The sequence below is a fragment of the Sinocyclocheilus grahami genome, unplaced genomic scaffold (genome assembly GCF_001515645.1).
Source record: "Sinocyclocheilus grahami isolate Dianchi unplaced genomic scaffold, SAMN03320097.WGS_v1.1 scaffold1185.1, whole genome shotgun sequence".
NCBI lineage: Eukaryota > Metazoa > Chordata > Actinopteri > Cypriniformes > Cyprinidae > Sinocyclocheilus > Sinocyclocheilus grahami.
In genome coordinates, this window is record NW_015506364.1 from 309,319 (window position 1) to 315,003 (window position 5,685).

Here is a 5,685-nt window from a genome sequence, read left to right on the forward strand (position 1 = left end):
ATGCTGAAGTGAGGAGACAACAAGAGAGAACAGGAGAAAGGAAATTAAAAACATGTAATGAGATAACAGGACGAGACAAGATGAGAAGATGCAGAGAAAGATGATGGAAGGGATAACATGAAATGGAAGATCAGAAGAGATGAGAAAAAAAAGAGATAAGGAAGAGAAGAGATCGAAAGAAACTTGACAAAATGAGACAGGGATGGGACAAGACAAGAAGAGAAGACAGCGGAGAAGATGAAGAGAAAAAAAGAAAAGAAAGGGAAGGTAACATTTCAAAGATGAGAAAGGAGAAAGGGAAGGGAGAGAGATGTAATGAGACAAGACGAGAAGATGCCGAGAAAGAGATGATGGAAGGGACGATACAAAGGAAAATCAAGACGAGAAAAAGAAGAGACAAGAAAGAGGACAATATAGACATAAAGAGATGAGGAATAAAAGAAACTATCCAAAATGAAAGAAAGGGATGGGACGAGGCTAGAAGACTAAGGAGGAAGAGAACAGAACTAAAGAGAAGAGACTAGGCGAGACAAGTTTCATTCCAGCCTTTATCTGCTAACAAAAGCTTGACCAAACAAAAGCTTAAACTTTGGGACTTTATGTCTTCTTACTTGTCTCGGGCATATGATTTTTTTTTTTTCCTTTTCTCCTCCTTGTGGGAAAAGCATATGAATCATCTTTTAACTGAACCAGAAGAGAGGAACGTTTGGGAGAGAAAAAATGAAAGAAAGGCACGACCTTGAATGGGTTAGTCTATTTCTCAAAAGGTGTGTGTTGACCTTGTTTTGTCAGGACTCCAGGAGTCACAGTGTTTTAATTACAGTGTTTTATAAGTATGGATTTTGTTTTATGCCTTTTTAATGGAAGCCCCGTCTTCTATTTTAGACCCGGTCCTGTTGACCTTTCTTCCTCCTTCGCTCTCTTCTTCCGTGATCTTCCTCAGTCACCCTCCCTCCCCTTTCCCTGCTCTCTAATTTCAGATGGAGTTTGTGGAGGCAATAAATGTAATTAGTATCGTATTTCAGATAGACTAGACACAGCGAGGGAGGGAGATATTATGAGAGAGACCCTCCCTTTCCCTCTTTCTTGTTCTGAGTGCACTCTGTCTCTCTCTCTCTCTTTCTCTCAATTGTTGTGCCAGTGTCCCCTCTGTCCTGTCCTCTTAGCGGTGTCACCGTAGTGCTGGCTTGACTCTGTCTCTCTCCATTTATCTGCTCTGTTCTCCTTGCTCCACACTGGATGGACTCAGAAAGGTCACGCAGACGAGAGTTGCTTATTTACCAGAGAGCCGGTCACTCCCTGGACTGCAGTAGAGGGGGCAGACAAGCAGGAGCAGATGAGAAATGTGTCATACGCCAGACCCACTCAGAGGCAGTGATGGGAATGCATTCAGACCACATAAACACACATACATGGGATCAACGAAAACTCATACACACACATTCATGCACATAGGCAGGAAGGCAGTTCTAACGTTAATGGAGAGCCCTCAAAGAACTGTAACTGTGACCTATAAACAAACTTACACATAAGGTTAAATACAGGTGCTGTAAATCTGAGAGAAAAGAGATGAGACCACATGAAAAGAGAAATCAAAATTGCTTTGACTCCTTTTCTTTAAATAAAAAAAAGTGGGGGGGGGAGGGATTTGAAGCTTATAATTTTAAAAAAGCACATTCATTTGTGTGCCAAACTTGAGTATTATTTGAAATGTAAAGTTGTTCTTGTCATTTTTATAGTCATTATTCAATTTTACAGTATACAATGTTGTGTTGTCGTGGCAACTGTAAAAATACTACAGTAAAAACCTGTTAATTGGTTACCTTACCATATACAGTGAAACATTTTAAATGGTTTGGCATCATTAATATTACATTATATGTCATTTCAGTGTAAAATAGAGTTGTAATATATAGAGGCAGCAATATGCCATCCCGTAATACCTGACATTTTTTATGATACATTTGTAGAAACTTTCATTTTCTGTAAAGCTGCTTTGCAATGATGTATATCGTGAAAAGTGCTATACAAATAAACATGAATGGAATTGAAAAAATAATAATTACCATACATTTTTTAACTGCCTTAACTGTAGCTTAGATGTTTGCTTTTTAATAAAAGGAGAAACACATGCGAGTTAATTTATTCTTGGTAATCAACATTAGGCCACAAGTGCTGTTGATTGAGCTTAACTTGTACTGATCCAGAATATTCTTTTAATTTGGCTGTGTCTTAGAACTGTAAAAGCTAAATGAATAAGACATTTCCCCATGGATAGAAACATTTCATTATGTTCCAGAGTACAGAGTTCTTGTTTTGCCGTTCTTAATAACAGTTTTGACTCATTTCATACTGCCAAAACCATTTTCTGTTTTAATGTATTAATTTGAAATGTTTCTTAGCTAGAAGCACCTTCTACTACCATCAGAAACATCTCTTCTTCAAGATGGATGCATCTTTTTGAAGTAAATAATGCCAATTTTGATTTAATGTTGACTTGAACAATCTGGAGTTTAAACTCAGTTATCCTGTTGGAAAACAATGGAAGAGGTCATTGATTTGTTCAAGTCAATCTCCATTCATGCGTTTTAGACTGTATCCCCCTCTCTGTACTCGTCAATCTCCCAAAAAGAACTTGACATAAAGTACCTTCTGCCATCTCAATATGCTCTTTAGCAAAATCAAACAAACCGTGGTACTTTTGGTACCCATGGTACCCCATGCCACCACAGAGACAGTCAAAGACAGCTCTTTCGCTCTTGTTGGGAATCTGTGACAGGAAGAGAGTACAAATGAATTTCCTGCCTGTTATTACATTGCAGGGTGGTATTAGTAACTGTACCCCAGAGGTGGTCTCCTAATTAACTCCTGCCAAGTGACACTTCCTACAAGTTTCCCCTGGATTACGGAGTCGACCTTTGATCCACATTTTAATTTCCCAAGGAAGGAGAGGCTAACAAAAAAAGACAGAACGGAAGGGGGAAAAAACACAATGTCTATTTTTAATAAATGAGAAAATAACATGGACACTGTGGGGATTGGCTATTTAGTGAGACACAAACAAACATCACACATGCTGGTGAAATATGTCAGAAATGAAAAGAAGTCAAATTTCAACATCATAATATATGTAAAGGTGAGCATGTGTTAACGAAAATACAGGCTTGGGTTTGCATTAAAAATGACATAACTGAGCGAATGACACTTAATGACAGTTGTCATAAACATGCATAAAAAACCTTCATATTCATGACATGTGTCATGTCATGATTATGTAGGTGTCATGTCAGTCTTATGCACACCCCTTCAAGTAAAGTGTAACCCAGGCTTGTTTCATTGAGGTGATGGAAAGGAGATGTAAATTGTTTAACTGCAGAAATAAATGTATTAGCAACTGCTTTTCATGGACAAATGTTCACCATGGGCATTTTTGTGAGAGACAGCTGTATGTGATTTATAGCTCAACTAAATCCTTCCTATTTTCACCATCTCCATTCTCGAGTAAAATCACTACAAATAATACACTCATCCATCTGAGTACCATATCCCCCCCCTTTTCAGCTCCCCCCCCCCCCCCCCCCTTTTTTTTTTGTCTGTCCTCTCACCACTGCACAGATCTGAAATGACAGGGTGGACCAGAGCGATGAAGCAGACGCGCTCTCTTTAGCCCGGTGAGGTGTTTTCACCTGAGGTCCAATCCTGAGGGAGTCATGCTATCTGCCCATCAGACAGCCTGCGTTGCCACCTGCTGGAGAGATGCGTTTTTATCCCAAAAATCTCAAATTAACTATTCCTTTAATGCTTCTTTAATTCTATTTATCATAGCCTCAGCATGTTGATGGAGACACTATACATAGCGATAATTCTAAGAAACTGGTGCCTTTTGATAACATGATTTTAAACATTTGATAGGAAAAATTCAAATTTGAATATTATACGTGTGTGTGTGTGATATCATTTATATAATTATGTCTTTAGCAAGGTAACAGCATTTATGTCAATTTTGGCACTATTTTTTTTAAGTATATATATATATACACACACTACCGTTCAAAAGTTTGGGATCAGAAAGACTTGTAATGTTTTTTTAAAGGAGTTTCTTCTGCTCATCAAGGCTGCATTTATTTGATCAAAAATACAGGGGAAAAAATTATATTGTGAAATATTATTATGATGTAAAATAATGTTTTTCTATTTTAATATACATTAAAATCTAATATATTCCTGTGATGCGCAGCTGAATTTTCAGCATCATTACTCCAGTCTTCAGTGTCACATGATCCTTCAGAAATCATACTAATATGCTGATTTATTATCAGTGCTGGAAACTGTTGTTTCTTGGCATTTGCACAGCTTTGCATCACAGAAATAAATTATATTTTAAAGGAAAAATCGTTCTGATCCCAAACTTTTGAACGGTAGTGTATATAATATTCTTTTAAAAAAATAGTGCAAAAATTGACATTCATGGCCTATTAAAAATGCAAATCCTCAAAAATAATTAAATGTAATCTTTTTGACATATGTTAAGAAAATTGTCTGTCCCATGGTGGTCAAAACATTAATGTGATACAACTTTTATTTATTCTAGAGTATTTGTGGACAGAAAAGCCATGATGTCTGTCAGTGCAGGTGTTTGGAGTCGCAAGGTTTTTAACACCCCAGGGGCAGAGGTAGATGGGCTAATATTCACTGCTGGATGTGAGGCTCTGCCACACATCCAAACAGCATCTGTGAAGGTTAGTGTGAATGAGATTACAGCCCTGGATGTAGAGACAGACATGTACTGCATGCACACAGAGGTAAAACACAGTTCAGAAAGCTCAATGCTACTGAATACTGTGCAGTATAACAAGGGTTGTATATAGTGTCCAATCATCATAAAGATACCTTTAAAGAAATCGACCCAAGTTACAATATTTTTCATGTGAAAAATACTACAATATCAAAACCACAAGTCAATTTTATAAATATATAGGCTACCACTGGCAATAGGGTGTTGTAGTCTATGTTAGTCCTACCACAGTAGCTCTTTGACACAATATGACACACTACAAATTAAACAGCTAGAAGCCACTTCTACATAGAAGAGCAAAGACCCTAAACCCTAACCAGCCAGAACACCCTAGCAACAACACAGTAATGGAAAAAAACGCTGGGAACCCCTTAGCAACTGCAGCACTCATGTAAACACAACAAAACACTACAAGTTCTAGAAACATAACTTCATCAGTACTTCACTCATAATTATTAAGCAAAAAAACGTATCAAATTAATTCAGACCAATAACAAATGAAAACTTACACGAGCAGCATCTTTAGAGGTTTAAATTCAGATTTGTGATTCTAAAGATGAACGATTCAGACTCTTTGCGAACCGGTTTGACAGATTCAAAAGAATCGAATTCATCCGAAGATTCGACTTATTTTTTGCTTATGTGCTGTTTGCGGTAGCAAATGTGACGAAAGCTTCTGGAGAAATGCATCGGGGTGTAAAAGTATGCATTCCCTTTTCAAAATATAGAGACAAAAAAGTCAACAGAGACATTTACTGGAGTAAAGCACTTAAAGGTGGGGTAAGAGATTTTTCAAAAATCAGCAGCAGCAGTTTTCTGTCGGGGATTTGTCGTGTCATGCCGCAGCCAGTGTAGACCATAGATATGTGTGTATATATATATATATATAT